This window comes from Mytilus californianus, unplaced genomic scaffold, assembly GCF_021869535.1.
Source record: "Mytilus californianus isolate M0D057914Y unplaced genomic scaffold, xbMytCali1.0.p SCAF_9, whole genome shotgun sequence".
NCBI classification, from domain to species: domain Eukaryota; kingdom Metazoa; phylum Mollusca; class Bivalvia; order Mytilida; family Mytilidae; genus Mytilus; species Mytilus californianus.
Window position 1 is genome coordinate 18,220,437 of NW_026262745.1, and position 18,575 is coordinate 18,239,011.

The 18,575-nt window shown below is 31.9% G+C and overlaps 1 protein-coding gene across 3 annotated transcripts in view; it reads left to right on the forward strand.

Annotated features, from left to right (window-relative positions):
• Positions 1-18,575, forward strand: part of LOC127716431 (uncharacterized) — a 140,107-nt gene that overhangs the window by 6,105 nt on the left and 115,427 nt on the right. For 2 of the 3 annotated variants that reach the window (XM_052222618.1, XM_052222616.1), the window contains exon 2: positions 5,480-5,574. The exons of the other annotated variant lie outside the window; for it this stretch is intronic. The gene's annotated coding sequence lies outside the window, so the exon portion shown is untranslated. The remainder of the gene's footprint in view (positions 1-5,479; positions 5,575-18,575) is intronic. 3 annotated transcript variants of the gene reach the window in all.

Genomic DNA, 18,575 nt, shown 5'->3' on the forward strand with positions numbered 1-18,575 from the left:
GCTTCTATGAATTAATATCTTAATTTAACACTGACTCTTAGTAACTTACCTTTATTTTTTTGTAGATTATATGTGTATATATATAGACTTTATCTACAAAGCAAAAAGTAAATTAGTTTAAGATAATCAATTATTCACTAATTATGGATACACTATCAAACTTTTAAACAAGATTAAGATATAGTCGCCGTCTGCGTCAAGAGACTAAGTTACGTTATCATGTCCAAATTACGATTATCTGATAGCCCAGTTACGATTATCATATCAAACAAATTTCATGGAGTTACGATTATCTTCCTTAAATTTTCGATGGCTATTATTTTGGTAACGGGGCCATATATGATATTAAAAGCTCACACACACAACAAAACCGTACAGATCAACCTGGCGTCCGAGTTATTTTTGAAAACAACACGTTTACACGGAGAAATTAGCAGAAAACGATTATACCGATTTTTATCATGTTGGGATCGTGGTAACTGCAGTTACCACGATCAGTTTAACACCAGTGATTTATCAGTAAAAAACAAAATTAAAAAAAAATATTTTTCTGTACATGCTTTATCTCGATATAGAAGATTACTCCTATACAAATTTTATAACAATTCATGGAGGTTTACAAATTTATCATGACAAAATAGTTTAATTTGGTAATATTTAATGCAAATAAAACTTATATAAAAATAAGAAGATGTGGTATGAATGCCAATGAGACAACTCTCTACCACATACCAAATGACGTAGCAGTTAACAACTATATGTCACTGTATGGTCTTCAACAATGAGCAAAACCCATACCGCATAGTAAGCTATAACAGGTCCAGAAATGACAAATGTAAAAACAATTCAAACGAGTAACCTAACGATCTAAATGATGAAGACGCCGACGACGGAACATAGGTTTGTTGTGTCTCACTTCCGCGACATTAATATCGCAGGCTGGACACACATCAAATGACTTGTACTTTATTGTCAACAAATGAGACACTTTCAATCAACTCACACTAAAGGTACAGGGAAATGGGGGGATCGGACTGATGAGCGACAACGCATCAATTCTATAAAATAAGAATTCTCCGATTTTTTTTAGCGTGTATTATCATTTGAACATATACGAATATCAATCTTTTAATATATATTTTATAAATTCCATTCTCTGATATACCTCGCACTTAATTGGCACTTAAAGTGAAAAAAACTTAACTTTTTGGAATATCTGTTTCACAGGTGACGACGGATATGCTCCAGTTGTCGTAACCACAACCCCGTCCTCTTTTTCTCGAATTTGACCTACCGAATTAGACCAAATCACTGGGTTTGTACTTTCACGAATAACATGACGAGTACCACACATTGAGCAGGATCTGCTTTCTCTTCCGGAGCACCCGAGATCACCCCAGGACTTTGATGGATTTATATTGCCCAGTCATACCGATCTATAGAGTTAAGCCAATTGCATCTGATTTTTACAGTTTATTCTTGTGTTGTGCTGTTACACTATTCGACCATGGTAGGATTAGGGTTAAGCGCTCACAGACATGTTTAACTCCGCCACGTGAACATTCTTTATGTGCCTGTCCCAAGTCAGGAGCCTGTAATTCAATGGTTGTCGTTGTTTCATGTATGTCATATTTGTTTTTCGTAAGTTGTTTAGTTATTAGTTACGGGTGCCTATAATTGCTTACATCCACTGCATTAAAACTCTGGTGGATAGTTGTCTCATTGGCAATCACACCACATCTAACTTTATTTCGATTTCTATGTGGTGTTTTGTATACTGTAACATTGTTATCTTTTGTACGCATACCCTTTAACCCTTTTTTTGGAAGCCCGAGCAAAAGCCCTTAATCCGCGATAGAAAATTTTAAATACGAACTCATATTAGATAACATCAATTTTAATTCGAAATCTTAATCTAAATGAGACTCAAATTCGAAGTCTAACTCGAACTCTACCTCAAAAGGTAATTCAAACTCGAAGTTCAATTCGAAACTCAATGCTTACTCGAACTTTAATTCTAATTATGACTTGAATTCTAACTCGAAATCGAAAATTACTCGAAGTTTAAATCAAAGACTTACTCGAATTTTATTTTTTACAGTAGCCCGACCTTTAATTTGAACTCTAACTCCATGAATTGCCACACTCATCCGAGGCAAATAAAACATGGAAATCGGTTTTAAAAATAGAACTAGTTTTTCCCAAATAGTCACGTGGCTTTACCTCATCAAGTAGTGATAACCACATCAAAGAATGACAGAACCACATCAAATACTGGAACGAACACATCATGTAGTGTAAAACGTCAAATTTTGAAACATCATTATGTAATTTTAAAGCCATATAAGGAATTGGCAAATCATCATTACGAAATAACAAAATCACATTATGTAATGAAACAACTATATAACGTTAAGCCACATGTTAAAACCAAATTGCCTAATAACACAACCACATTAAATAGTGATGAAACCATATCGAGTAATGACAAAACCATATCAAGTCCATACGAAACCATATCATGTAATATCGAAATATCATTAAGTAATGACTATTCCATATTGAATAATATCAAAACATCATTACGTAATGTCAAAACCATATTATGTAAAGACAAAATATCATCAAGTAATAATAATACAAGATAACGTAATATCAGAGTACCACATAAGACAGCTGTGGCGTTCCATACTATCAGTAGGTCCCCTTTTTGAATTAAGGGGACGACCATTTGATATTCGGGAGGGGGGGGGGGGGGGGGGGTGGCAGGAGGATTTGTTTTGGATGGGTTATTTGTTTTTGTGGACCAAAAGGACAGATTATTTATTTTCTGCTCTGTTGAAGCATGATTTTTCATTTTCATTAAAACAAGGGACTAATTATCTATTTTCACAATTATATTTATAATATTTGAAAACATACAATTTTTAAATTCTTAAATAAATAACATAGTCAATAAAGTCAATCAGAATTAATCATCATCCTCTGGAAGTTAATCTTCTGAATTGCTAACTGCAAATATTGCATACGTACAAGGTATTAAAGCTGGGCTGTAACTAGCCTCTTCTAAAAGTTGTCAAACATTTTCGCCTAGCGGAGCGAGGCGAAATAAATCAGCGAAGAGTCTGGGGTTCGCTGAAAGCCCCAAGAAGCTATAGAAAAAATGGCGCAAAATCATGCATTATGCGCGTTTCCCAGACCCTTTCTTAATCTGAAACGCATGTTCTGTTTAAATATTTTGACAATATTCTGGTCTCAAAGCAAAATATATAGATTCAGTGTAAAACTTTTAGTTTTTAGGGACAACATCAAAAGACCAATATGTAGGACAAAGCAAAAAATGTTTCAGTTTGCAGAAAACCTTTTATACCTGTCAATTATGTTTTTTCAAATTAAGTGAAGAGGGGGCTGATTATCATTGATATAACTATGTCAAGTCAGTTTTTATAACACATTTCAATTACAATTTGATGTAGTTCCTAACTGGGATACAATTTAAAGTAGTTTGTAATAGACAAAAGGTCCTTAAATATAATAAAACTCGAGTTTAAAACATAATTACTAAATTACAAATAGAATGCAACACTAAGAGAATAGTCATAAAGAAGGGCAATCAATGAACAAAAGACGGACCCGGGAACAGATAAAACACAAAACGCTTAACATTATAGACAATCAACACTGAAAAATAAAAATAAATGAGAAACATGGATCTCAAAAAACATGGGCTACGTAAGAGGGTGAACAGAACTTGCTTCTTGCAAGACACTTGCCATGAAAACAATTTGATATGAAGACAAGCTTTTGTTTTGAAATTTCCAACATGAGGCATTTGCCTCAATGTAGTTACGGCCCTGTAATAAAAGTGAGGTAAATGTTCACGAGACAATATACCTGAAATGAAACCCATTTTCAAACATTTCAAATACATTAATATTTAAATTATTAAAAGATTTGGGAAGTTTTTCCCGAAAAAAAATATGAAAAAAGACGAATTTTGAAGAATCTGGTGCCATCTCACACTTCAGAATAGCATTTATAAAATGGATTAAAAGACCTGCCAAGTTATTTTCAATACATTGTAAGTCAGGTTATTTATTTTCAAACTACCACAGAACAAACCATTCATTTTTGTTATTATCAAGGCCGAGTTATTTATTTTCAAAATCATCCTGCCCCCCCCCCCCCCCCCCCCCCCCCCCCCCAGAATATCAAATGGTCGTCCCCTAACCTTGAATTTGAGATTTGTTATAATCTTTTTCATGCCCTGCTAATGTCACTGTGAAATCAGTTCCCACAGTTGCCAGTGTGTATGTTTATTCAAACGATTTAAAAGTAAGTTTTCAGTTTCCTAAAACTAGTTGACTGTACAAACCTGAGACAAAGTTGACCGTAGACGGTACTGACTACTCTGTTCATACCTCTTTTGCTTATGCAACAATCAAATCAAACGTTTTAAATGTTGGGCTTTCCTTCTTCGTTTTTGATCGTATCAGACGAGGCAGTTTCAGAAACCCATGTCGTAAGCATGTACTCTTGTGTCGTGGTTTTTATTTTTCTCACGCCTTGTTTCTATGCCGGATGTTTACTAATGCGCAAGTATATGTATATTTAAATTCTCTTTTGTTTTAAATCATTGATAAATCTTTGGAAATCGCCGATACTTTAAATAAACAATATTACGTCTGCTTGACTGTAAATTTGTACATTGTTGTACTGATGGGTGCTCTCGAATGGCTCTCTGGTATGAGTTGAGCGTCTGCTTTCAGTTATGATATCATTCCAAGAGGTTGATTATGGGTATTTTAGGGTGTTGGTCTGGCCATGGTCTCATTAAATACCTACCGGTACATGTACTACAAAATTATGTATTAGAGACTATGAATATGAAATATTATTAACATATTTTCTTATTGGTGAACTTTTCTTCAAAAGATGTGCTGCAAATCAGCAATATGGTATACTGACTTGTTTGAGGTACTGGAGGTGTTGCGTTGTTGCCTACACGTTTTATATTTACATGTTTTTGCTGACAATTAGCTGTGTTTCAGCTCAACATGGAGCCGTATTGACTATTTTTTTTATAATGGCTATATATTCTGTTAAATTCAACTGCCTTTTGGAATATAAGTTGGATTAAAAATATTTTGGTAGGTGGATTTATGGACCATATATTTTGTTTTGAAAAAATCAAACATTTTTATTAAGCAAAAATCTGTAAATTAATGTGCAATTTATCTATATGAGCATTTTTAAAGATAAATGCTTGAAACTTGCAAGTAGATTGCGTTTTCGATGCTAATAACACAAAATGTAGTCTAGGTAAATGTCAATAAGATACCAACAAACAAAAACACAATAAAACTCCCAGAAGATATGGAGGTAGGCTTAAAGTCAAAAAACATTTATCTTGTTACATGTATAATGTGTGCATATTATTTCGTAAAATCAAATATCATTTCTTTTATTTAAATTGTAGTATTTATGAATATACCGATGCAGCATATTCGTTTTTTCATGATCAGATAACATCACTTGCCTAAAGTACAGATACATAGTTTGTCTTGTGATAAGGTAGGAAGACGTACATTTGCTTTTGTATATTATTAACTATAAATTGTGATCGTATAAACAGCACGAGATGGACCATGAAAACCCCTGACATTGCGCTGAAATTTATATATTATGTCACTTTTGTATAATGTAGTAAGGTTTTATATACCAATTAGCATATCACATACTTAAATATACTCTAAATATTTCCTTAATTATCGCTTAAAGTTTTCCGGAACTGAAAACTGGTTGGTTATTTTAGATATTTTAGGTCAAAAGTAGCGAAATATATATGTCGACATTTTTAATTAAAGATAATGAGTATTTATTACAAATTTGATATTTTTCACCCGTACAAAATATCCTATAACATTTTAGTTGGTTTTAAATAAGACAACTTTTGATTTTTTATTGTTAAGTTTCCTTATTGGTAAAGCAGACTAAGTAGTTAAAGCTTCTTTTTAACAACTGCAAACATTCTCTGGTACGGCATAATATCGTTTATTATTTGTTTTGTTTGTATTTTTTTATCTCTTTTTTTTCAAATTTTTACCGAACAAAATTTGCTTTGTAAATGGTTTGATTTTCATTAATCTCTAGGTAACGAGGATTTTCAAAATATTTTAATGAGAGACATCCTTTCAGCCATGAATAGATGACAATCGTTGTCTCTGTGCTATCACAGATCTAAGGTCTAGCGTTGTACAGTTCTCGCTAAGGGACACTGGAGACATATCCTAATATCATCTGGTCTTATTTTTTCTTTTAATTTTGTAACCTCGATTATCGATTGATTTCGATGTGGTACTCTATTGAAACGTCCTCAGGCAAAGTTGATCTTAAATGCATTTGGCTATTTTGTTTAGATCCTTTTTGGTCATATAGTTCCTAACTGTGCAGCGTATTTACGCATCACTGGGTTTCAAATGTTAAGGTCTGAATGTTTCTGATGAAGGTAAATCCAAAAAAGTGCGTCAGATGAACGAAATTTATGATGTGTTTAATTCATTTATTAGCATTGGATCGATACCGCTGCTAATAGACTGTTAGTCCGCGATTGTATCATCAGCCCTGTATTCTGGCCTTCCGTGCTGACACTATTTATAGCATATACTTATTTTAAATTCACCGTTCATAAATAAAGAAATAAGTAATTAACTACGGTTCCAGTGCCTTAGACAAAGTTGACATTGGATGAATTTAGCTACTTTATTTAGTTCTTTTTTTGCAATATAGTTCCTCTTTTTACAGCGTATTTACGCATCCCTGGGTTTCAGATGTTTAGATCTGAACATTCCTAATGAAGGTGAATCCAGAAAAGCGCGAGGAACGCACGAAAAAGTCGGGAAGGATGCAAAATACTGCTGGACTGTTATTCCATTGTTAATATGGCACTACAGTCGCAACTTAGGACACGCTAGTGTATATTCATGGACCATGACGAAGTATGGAGGAATCGCACACCTTATAATACTCTGAAAACATAAACTTTGTCAACTTCATAAATTGCAAACATATAAACATATGACTAAATGAAAGTTTATGTTTCAAATACAGTACTTGCAACCTTAGGCGTTACAGTTTTAGCGATCAATCAGCGGTCATCGATCAGTCACCGATCAGTCAAGTTCGCGTCAAACTCACGTCACCAATCCGTCAGACTTATAGTAAAAGTATTTGGCCAAAGACCACAATTAATGATCCCGCTTTTCGTTGTCCACGAATATAGTTCCTTTTAATTAGAGTGTATTTTTTCTTAATTTTTTTTCTTTCCCTTCCTCACTCATTTCTTAGATTTTTTTGGATGGAAATGAAAGAAGAGAGGTGAAATAAACTTTTGGATGTTGTATTTTAACTGATTTTGATATGGAAAGAGTAATTAGGCCAGGTGCAAAAAGGTGATATTTACAGTTTTCGGAACATCTCTTGACTTGTCCATAGGGGTATGGATGTGTATTGGCTAAATTTGTAAGATGCTGGGGAGCGATATTTCTGAATGTTTGATATATGTTTGGACTAGTACTGTACTTTACACACACAAAATATTTGACAAAAAGAACCGGAGCATTTTTTTTAATGAAACAAAACGTTATAAAGAACTAATAGAGAATTTAATTGTGGTCTGTGGCCTAAGAGGTGAAATTCAGGAAATATTGAATTTGTACTTTGACAACTTCCCTGAATGATCTATTGGTATTAATTTGTCAAACTACATGAGAATAAATGATTTCCACTTTTATTTGATAGAAATTTTGTAAAAAAGTGACATTTCAGCCTACATGCCCAAAATTGAACTTTTTCAGTTGTTTCAATATTTTTACAAAAGTAGCATGCTTACTTTCTCTCTCACAGGTTTTTCTTGATTTTCTACTTGTGTTTGTGGTATCTAATGTAGATGTTTAACTCATTTTTGAACACTAAACATACAAAAAAAGTAGATAAAATCAGAATAAGAGTGCAAAATGTGCTGCTTTAATGGTCCTAGTCTAACGGTCAGTATGAAGCAAGTGAAAAATGAGGTTCTATGCACATACAAGTTGAATTCCTTTTAGCAGATTTCACTGAAACTGTATCAAAAGCACTTATTACTGGTTGTTTTACCTTGTCTGTTTCACAGACTACCTTTATTTTCTTTTGTTTGATAGCTAGTGGTTAAAATATTGGCCTTTTGAGGCTGAAATTTCATGCCGGTTTTAAAAAGTAAAGTAAATAACTTTGCATTAGATCATACTGTCTACATATATAGTTGAAAGTGACAGTCTTGTTACATCCAGGCTCCATGTTTTATCATATCTGAGCAAAGATTTGAGCAAAAAGAAGCATATCTTCATCTCCCATATCATTTATATGCTTTTTAATATGCAAATGTGGGGAAAGACCTAAATTGACAACCTGTTTTTTTAAGCTTGACATTGCTGAAGACCATTTTATTCACATGTGTTATGCTATTTGAAACTTATATTTCCATTTAAAGTACATTTATAACATGTAAAAGGTTTTTTTATAACTTAGCAACTTCAGAAAATTGTGGTAAGTGAAAAATATTACATTGCATATAAGGCCTCACTTCATTTGAAAACCTCTATTTTTTGGCACAGGCCCATATGATATTTACTTCTGGCCATTTTTTATAAGTCTGAAACATGAAGTATGCTATCTGTTGCTTTTAATAGGTGATAACTTATACATAGAGACATTAAAAAGTGTAAGTTTTGGTATATTTTGGTTTTTAGAAGCCCAAATTTGATAGTTGTAATTATTCTAATTCAACGCCACAATTCAGCACCCAAAGTTCAGATATAAAAAATGCCACAATTTTTATAATTGGTATCATATGGCTTTGAAACTTTGTAAACTGTTTCATAATATACTAAGCTTAAATCATACCAAGTTTTATTAGAATTGGTCAAGGTTTAGACCCCTAATAGGTGAAATTCAGGAAATATTGAATTTGTACTTTGACAACTTCCCTGAATGATCTATTGGTATTAATTTGTCAAACTACATGAGAATAAATGATTTCCACTTTTATTTGATAGAAATTTTGTAAAAAAGTGACATTTCAGCCTACATGCCCAAAATTGAACTTTTTCAGTTGTTTCAATATTTTTACAAAAGTAGCATGCTTACTTTCTCTCTCACAGGTTTTTCTTGATTTTCTACTTGTGTTTGTGGTATCTAATGTAGATGTTTAACTCATTTTTGAACACTAAACATACAAAAAAAGTAGATAAAATCAGAATAAGAGTGCAAAATGTGCTGCTTTAATGGTCCTAGTCTAACGGTCAGTATGAAGCAAGTGAAAAATGAGGTTCTATGCACATACAAGTTGAATTCCTTTTAGCAGATTTCACTGAAACTGTATCAAAAGCACTTATTACTGGTTGTTTTACCTTGTCTGTTTCACAGACTACCTTTATTTTCTTTTGTTTGATAGCTAGTGGTTAAAATATTGGCCTTTTGAGGCTGAAATTTCATGCCGGTTTTAAAAAGTAAAGTAAATAACTTTGCATTAGATCATACTGTCTACATATATAGTTGAAAGTGACAGTCTTGTTACATCCAGGCTCCATGTTTTATCATATCTGAGCAAAGATTTGAGCAAAAAGAAGCATATCTTCATCTCCCATATCATTTATATGCTTTTTAATATGCAAATGTGGGGAAAGACCTAAATTGACAACCTGTTTTTTTAAGCTTGACATTGCTGAAGACCATTTTATTCACATGTGTTATGCTATTTGAAACTTATATTTCCATTTAAAGTACATTTATAACATGTAAAAGGTTTTTTTATAACTTAGCAACTTCAGAAAATTGTGGTAAGTGAAAAATATTACATTGCATATAAGGCCTCACTTCATTTGAAAACCTCTATTTTTTGGCACAGGCCCATATGATATTTACTTCTGGCCATTTTTTATAAGTCTGAAACATGAAGTATGCTATCTGTTGCTTTTAATAGGTGATAACTTATACATAGAGACATTAAAAAGTGTAAGTTTTGGTATATTTTGGTTTTTAGAAGCCCAAATTTGATAGTTGTAATTATTCTAATTCAACGCCACAATTCAGCACCCAAAGTTCAGATATAAAAAATGCCACAATTTTTATAATTGGTATCATATGGCTTTGAAACTTTGTAAACTGTTTCATAATATACTAAGCTTAAATCATACCAAGTTTTATTAGAATTGGTCAAGGTTTAGACCCCTAATAGGTGAAATTCAGGAAATATTGAATTTGTACTTTGACAACTTCCCTGAATGATCTATTGGTATTAATTTGTCAAACTACATGAGAATAAATGATTTCCACTTTTATTTGATAGAAATTTTGTAAAAAAGTGACATTTCAGCCTACATGCCCAAAATTGAACTTTTTCAGTTGTTTCAATATTTTTACAAAAGTAGCATGCTTACTTTCTCTCTCACAGGTTTTTCTTGATTTTCTACTTGTGTTTGTGGTATCTAATGTAGATGTTTAACTCATTTTTGAACACTAAACATACAAAAAAAGTAGATAAAATCAGAATAAGAGTGCAAAATGTGCTGCTTTAATGGTCCTAGTCTAACGGTCAGTATGAAGCAAGTGAAAAATGAGGTTCTATGCACATACAAGTTGAATTCCTTTTAGCAGATTTCACTGAAACTGTATCAAAAGCACTTATTACTGGTTGTTTTACCTTGTCTGTTTCACAGACTACCTTTATTTTCTTTTGTTTGATAGCTAGTGGTTAAAATATTGGCCTTTTGAGGCTGAAATTTCATGCCGGTTTTAAAAAGTAAAGTAAATAACTTTGCATTAGATCATACTGTCTACATATATAGTTGAAAGTGACAGTCTTGTTACATCCAGGCTCCATGTTTTATCATATCTGAGCAAAGATTTGAGCAAAAAGAAGCATATCTTCATCTCCCATATCATTTATATGCTTTTTAATATGCAAATGTGGGGAAAGACCTAAATTGACAACCTGTTTTTTTAAGCTTGACATTGCTGAAGACCATTTTATTCACATGTGTTATGCTATTTGAAACTTATATTTCCATTTAAAGTACATTTATAACATGTAAAAGGTTTTTTTATAACTTAGCAACTTCAGAAAATTGTGGTAAGTGAAAAATATTACATTGCATATAAGGCCTCACTTCATTTGAAAACCTCTATTTTTTGGCACAGGCCCATATGATATTTACTTCTGGCCATTTTTTATAAGTCTGAAACATGAAGTATGCTATCTGTTGCTTTTAATAGGTGATAACTTATACATAGAGACATTAAAAAGTGTAAGTTTTGGTATATTTTGGTTTTTAGAAGCCCAAATTTGATAGTTGTAATTATTCTAATTCAACGCCACAATTCAGCACCCAAAGTTCAGATATAAAAAATGCCACAATTTTTATAATTGGTATCATATGGCTTTGAAACTTTGTAAACTGTTTCATAATATACTAAGCTTAAATCATACCAAGTTTTATTAGAATTGGTCAAGGTTTAGACCCCTAATAGGTGAAATTCAGGAAATATTGAATTTGTACTTTGACAACTTCCCTGAATGATCTATTGGTATTAATTTGTCAAACTACATGAGAATAAATGATTTCCACTTTTATTTGATAGAAATTTTGTAAAAAAGTGACATTTCAGCCTACATGCCCAAAATTGAACTTTTTCAGTTGTTTCAATATTTTTACAAAAGTAGCATGCTTACTTTCTCTCTCACAGGTTTTTCTTGATTTTCTACTTGTGTTTGTGGTATCTAATGTAGATGTTTAACTCATTTTTGAACACTAAACATACAAAAAAAGTAGATAAAATCAGAATAAGAGTGCAAAATGTGCTGCTTTAATGGTCCTAGTCTAACGGTCAGTATGAAGCAAGTGAAAAATGAGGTTCTATGCACATACAAGTTGAATTCCTTTTAGCAGATTTCACTGAAACTGTATCAAAAGCACTTATTACTGGTTGTTTTACCTTGTCTGTTTCACAGACTACCTTTATTTTCTTTTGTTTGATAGCTAGTGGTTAAAATATTGGCCTTTTGAGGCTGAAATTTCATGCCGGTTTTAAAAAGTAAAGTAAATAACTTTGCATTAGATCATACTGTCTACATATATAGTTGAAAGTGACAGTCTTGTTACATCCAGGCTCCATGTTTTATCATATCTGAGCAAAGATTTGAGCAAAAAGAAGCATATCTTCATCTCCCATATCATTTATATGCTTTTTAATATGCAAATGTGGGGAAAGACCTAAATTGACAACCTGTTTTTTTAAGCTTGACATTGCTGAAGACCATTTTATTCACATGTGTTATGCTATTTGAAACTTATATTTCCATTTAAAGTACATTTATAACATGTAAAAGGTTTTTTTATAACTTAGCAACTTCAGAAAATTGTGGTAAGTGAAAAATATTACATTGCATATAAGGCCTCACTTCATTTGAAAACCTCTATTTTTTGGCACAGGCCCATATGATATTTACTTCTGGCCATTTTTTATAAGTCTGAAACATGAAGTATGCTATCTGTTGCTTTTAATAGGTGATAACTTATACATAGAGACATTAAAAAGTGTAAGTTTTGGTATATTTTGGTTTTTAGAAGCCCAAATTTGATAGTTGGAATTATTCTAATTCAACGCCACAATTCAGCACCCAAAGTTCAGATATAAAAAATGCCACAATTTTTATAATTGGTATCATATGGCTTTGAAACTTTGTAAACTGTTTCATAATATACTAAGCTTAAATCATACCAAGTTTTATTAGAATTGGTCAAGGTTTAGACCCCTAATAGGCCAAAGACCACAATTAATGATCCCGCTTTTCGTTGTCCACGAATATAGTTCCTTTTAATTAGAGTGTATTTTTTCTTAATTTTTTTTCTTTCCCTTCCTCACTCATTTCTTAGATTTTTTTGGATGGAAATGAAAGAAGAGAGGTGAAATAAACTTTTGGATGTTGTATTTTAACTGATTTTGATATGGAAAGAGTAATTAGGCCAGGTGCAAAAAGGTGATATTTACAGTTTTCGGAACATCTCTTGACTTGTCCATAGGGGTATGGATGTGTATTGGCTAAATTTGTAAGATGCTGGGGAGCGATATTTCTGAATGTTTGATATATGTTTGGACTAGTACTGTACTTTACACACACAAAATATTTGACAAAAAGAACCGGAGCATTTTTTTTAATGAAACAAAACGTTATAAAGAACTAATAGAGAATTTAATTGTGGTCTGTGGCCTAAGAGGTGAAATTCAGGAAATATTGAATTTGTACTTTGACAACTTCCCTGAATGATCTATTGGTATTAATTTGTCAAACTACATGAGAATAAATGATTTCCACTTTTATTTGATAGAAATTTTGTAAAAAAGTGACATTTCAGCCTACATGCCCAAAATTGAACTTTTTCAGTTGTTTCAATATTTTTACAAAAGTAGCATGCTTACTTTCTCTCTCACAGGTTTTTCTTGATTTTCTACTTGTGTTTGTGGTATCTAATGTAGATGTTTAACTCATTTTTGAACACTAAACATACAAAAAAAGTAGATAAAATCAGAATAAGAGTGCAAAATGTGCTGCTTTAATGGTCCTAGTCTAACGGTCAGTATGAAGCAAGTGAAAAATGAGGTTCTATGCACATACAAGTTGAATTCCTTTTAGCAGATTTCACTGAAACTGTATCAAAAGCACTTATTACTGGTTGTTTTACCTTGTCTGTTTCACAGACTACCTTTATTTTCTTTTGTTTGATAGCTAGTGGTTAAAATATTGGCCTTTTGAGGCTGAAATTTCATGCCGGTTTTAAAAAGTAAAGTAAATAACTTTGCATTAGATCATACTGTCTACATATATAGTTGAAAGTGACAGTCTTGTTACATCCAGGCTCCATGTTTTATCATATCTGAGCAAAGATTTGAGCAAAAAGAAGCATATCTTCATCTCCCATATCATTTATATGCTTTTTAATATGCAAATGTGGGGAAAGACCTAAATTGACAACCTGTTTTTTTAAGCTTGACATTGCTGAAGACCATTTTATTCACATGTGTTATGCTATTTGAAACTTATATTTCCATTTAAAGTACATTTATAACATGTAAAAGGTTTTTTTATAACTTAGCAACTTCAGAAAATTGTGGTAAGTGAAAAATATTACATTGCATATAAGGCCTCACTTCATTTGAAAACCTCTATTTTTTGGCACAGGCCCATATGATATTTACTTCTGGCCATTTTTTATAAGTCTGAAACATGAAGTATGCTATCTGTTGCTTTTAATAGGTGATAACTTATACATAGAGACATTAAAAAGTGTAAGTTTTGGTATATTTTGGTTTTTAGAAGCCCAAATTTGATAGTTGGAATTATTCTAATTCAACGCCACAATTCAGCACCCAAAGTTCAGATATAAAAAATGCCACAATTTTTATAATTGGTATCATATGGCTTTGAAACTTTGTAAACTGTTTCATAATATACTAAGCTTAAATCATACCAAGTTTTATTAGAATTGGTCAAGGTTTAGACCCCTAATAGGCCAAAGACCACAATTAATGATCCCGCTTTTCGTTGTCCACGAATATAGTTCCTTTTAATTAGAGTGTATTTTTTCTTAATTTTTTTTCTTTCCCTTCCTCACTCATTTCTTAGATTTTTTTGGATGGAAATGAAAGAAGAGAGGTGAAATAAACTTTTGGATGTTGTATTTTAACTGATTTTGATATGGAAAGAGTAATTAGGCCAGGTGCAAAAAGGTGATATTTACAGTTTTCGGAACATCTCTTGACTTGTCCATAGGGGTATGGATGTGTATTGGCTAAATTTGTAAGATGCTGGGGAGCGATATTTCTGAATGTTTGATATATGTTTGGACTAGTACTGTACTTTACACACACAAAATATTTGACAAAAAGAACCGGAGCATTTTTTTTAATGAAACAAAACGTTATAAAGAACTAATAGAGAATTTAATTGTGGTCTGTGGCCTAAGAGGTGAAATTCAGGAAATATTGAATTTGTACTTTGACAACTTCCCTGAATGATCTATTGGTATTAATTTGTCAAACTACATGAGAATAAATGATTTCCACTTTTATTTGATAGAAATTTTGTAAAAAAGTGACATTTCAGCCTACATGCCCAAAATTGAACTTTTTCAGTTGTTTCAATATTTTTACAAAAGTAGCATGCTTACTTTCTCTCTCACAGGTTTTTCTTGATTTTCTACTTGTGTTTGTGGTATCTAATGTAGATGTTTAACTCATTTTTGAACACTAAACATACAAAAAAAGTAGATAAAATCAGAATAAGAGTGCAAAATGTGCTGCTTTAATGGTCCTAGTCTAACGGTCAGTATGAAGCAAGTGAAAAATGAGGTTCTATGCACATACAAGTTGAATTCCTTTTAGCAGATTTCACTGAAACTGTATCAAAAGCACTTATTACTGGTTGTTTTACCTTGTCTGTTTCACAGACTACCTTTATTTTCTTTTGTTTGATAGCTAGTGGTTAAAATATTGGCCTTTTGAGGCTGAAATTTCATGCCGGTTTTAAAAAGTAAAGTAAATAACTTTGCATTAGATCATACTGTCTACATATATAGTTGAAAGTGACAGTCTTGTTACATCCAGGCTCCATGTTTTATCATATCTGAGCAAAGATTTGAGCAAAAAGAAGCATATCTTCATCTCCCATATCATTTATATGCTTTTTAATATGCAAATGTGGGGAAAGACCTAAATTGACAACCTGTTTTTTTAAGCTTGACATTGCTGAAGACCATTTTATTCACATGTGTTATGCTATTTGAAACTTATATTTCCATTTAAAGTACATTTATAACATGTAAAAGGTTTTTTTATAACTTAGCAACTTCAGAAAATTGTGGTAAGTGAAAAATATTACATTGCATATAAGGCCTCACTTCATTTGAAAACCTCTATTTTTTGGCACAGGCCCATATGATATTTACTTCTGGCCATTTTTTATAAGTCTGAAACATGAAGTATGCTATCTGTTGCTTTTAATAGGTGATAACTTATACATAGAGACATTAAAAAGTGTAAGTTTTGGTATATTTTGGTTTTTAGAAGCCCAAATTTGATAGTTGTAATTATTCTAATTCAACGCCACAATTCAGCACCCAAAGTTCAGATATAAAAAATGCCACAATTTTTATAATTGGTATCATATGGCTTTGAAACTTTGTAAACTGTTTCATAATATACTAAGCTTAAATCATACCAAGTTTTATTAGAATTGGTCAAGGTTTAGACCCCTAATAGGTGAAATTCAGGAAATATTGAATTTGTACTTTGACAACTTCCCTGAATGATCTATTGGTATTAATTTGTCAAACTACATGAGAATAAATGATTTCCACTTTTATTTGATAGAAATTTTGTAAAAAAGTGACATTTCAGCCTACATGCCCAAAATTGAACTTTTTCAGTTGTTTCAATATTTTTACAAAAGTAGCATGCTTACTTTCTCTCTCACAGGTTTTTCTTGATTTTCTACTTGTGTTTGTGGTATCTAATGTAGATGTTTAACTCATTTTTGAACACTAAACATACAAAAAAAGTAGATAAAATCAGAATAAGAGTGCAAAATGTGCTGCTTTAATGGTCCTAGTCTAACGGTCAGTATGAAGCAAGTGAAAAATGAGGTTCTATGCACATACAAGTTGAATTCCTTTTAGCAGATTTCACTGAAACTGTATCAAAAGCACTTATTACTGGTTGTTTTACCTTGTCTGTTTCACAGACTACCTTTATTTTCTTTTGTTTGATAGCTAGTGGTTAAAATATTGGCCTTTTGAGGCTGAAATTTCATGCCGGTTTTAAAAAGTAAAGTAAATAACTTTGCATTAGATCATACTGTCTACATATATAGTTGAAAGTGACAGTCTTGTTACATCCAGGCTCCATGTTTTATCATATCTGAGCAAAGATTTGAGCAAAAAGAAGCATATCTTCATCTCCCATATCATTTATATGCTTTTTAATATGCAAATGTGGGGAAAGACCTAAATTGACAACCTGTTTTTTTAAGCTTGACATTGCTGAAGACCATTTTATTCACATGTGTTATGCTATTTGAAACTTATATTTCCATTTAAAGTACATTTATAACATGTAAAAGGTTTTTTTATAACTTAGCAACTTCAGAAAATTGTGGTAAGTGAAAAATATTACATTGCATATAAGGCCTCACTTCATTTGAAAACCTCTATTTTTTGGCACAGGCCCATATGATATTTACTTCTGGCCATTTTTTATAAGTCTGAAACATGAAGTATGCTATCTGTTGCTTTTAATAGGTGATAACTTATACATAGAGACATTAAAAAGTGTAAGTTTTGGTATATTTTGGTTTTTAGAAGCCCAAATTTGATAGTTGGAATTATTCTAATTCAACGCCACAATTCAGCACCCAAAGTTCAGATATAAAAAATGCCACAATTTTTATAATTGGTATCATATGGCTTTGAAACTTTGTAAACTGTTTCATAATATACTAAGCTTAAATCATACCAAGTTTTATTAGAATTGGTCAAGGTTTAGACCCCTAATAGGCCAAAGACCACAATTAATGATCCCGCTTTTCGTTGTCCACGAATATAGTTCCTTTTAATTAGAGTGTATTTTTTCTTAATTTTTTTTCTTTCCCTTCCTCACTCATTTCTTAGATTTTTTTGGATGGAAATGAAAGAAGAGAGGTGAAATAAACTTTTGGATGTTGTATTTTAACTGATTTTGATATGGAAAGAGTAATTAGGCCAGGTGCAAAAAGGTGATATTTACAGTTTTCGGAACATCTCTTGACTTGTCCATAGGGGTATGGATGTGTATTGGCTAAATTTGTAAGATGCTGGGGAGCGATATTTCTGAATGTTTGATATATGTTTGGACTAGTACTGTACTTTACACACACAAAATATTTGACAAAAAGAACCGGAGCATTTTTTTTAATGAAACAAAACGTTATAAAGAACTAATAGAGAATTTAATTGTGGTCTGTGGCCTAAGAGGTGAAATTCAGGAAATATTGAATTTGTACTTTGACAACTTCCCTGAATGATCTATTGGTATTAATTTGTCAAACTACATGAGAATAAATGATTTCCACTTTTATTTGATAGAAATTTTGTAAAAAAGTGACATTTCAGCCTACATGCCCAAAATTGAACTTTTTCAGTTGTTTCAATATTTTTACAAAAGTAGCATGCTTACTTTCTCTCTCACAGGTTTTTCTTGATTTTCTACTTGTGTTTGTGGTATCTAATGTAGATGTTTAACTCATTTTTGAACACTAAACATACAAAAAAAGTAGATAAAATCAGAATAAGAGTGCAAAATGTGCTGCTTTAATGGTCCTAGTCTAACGGTCAGTATGAAGCAAGTGAAAAATGAGGTTCTATGCACATACAAGTTGAATTCCTTTTAGCAGATTTCACTGAAACTGTATCAAAAGCACTTATTACTGGTTGTTTTACCTTGTCTGT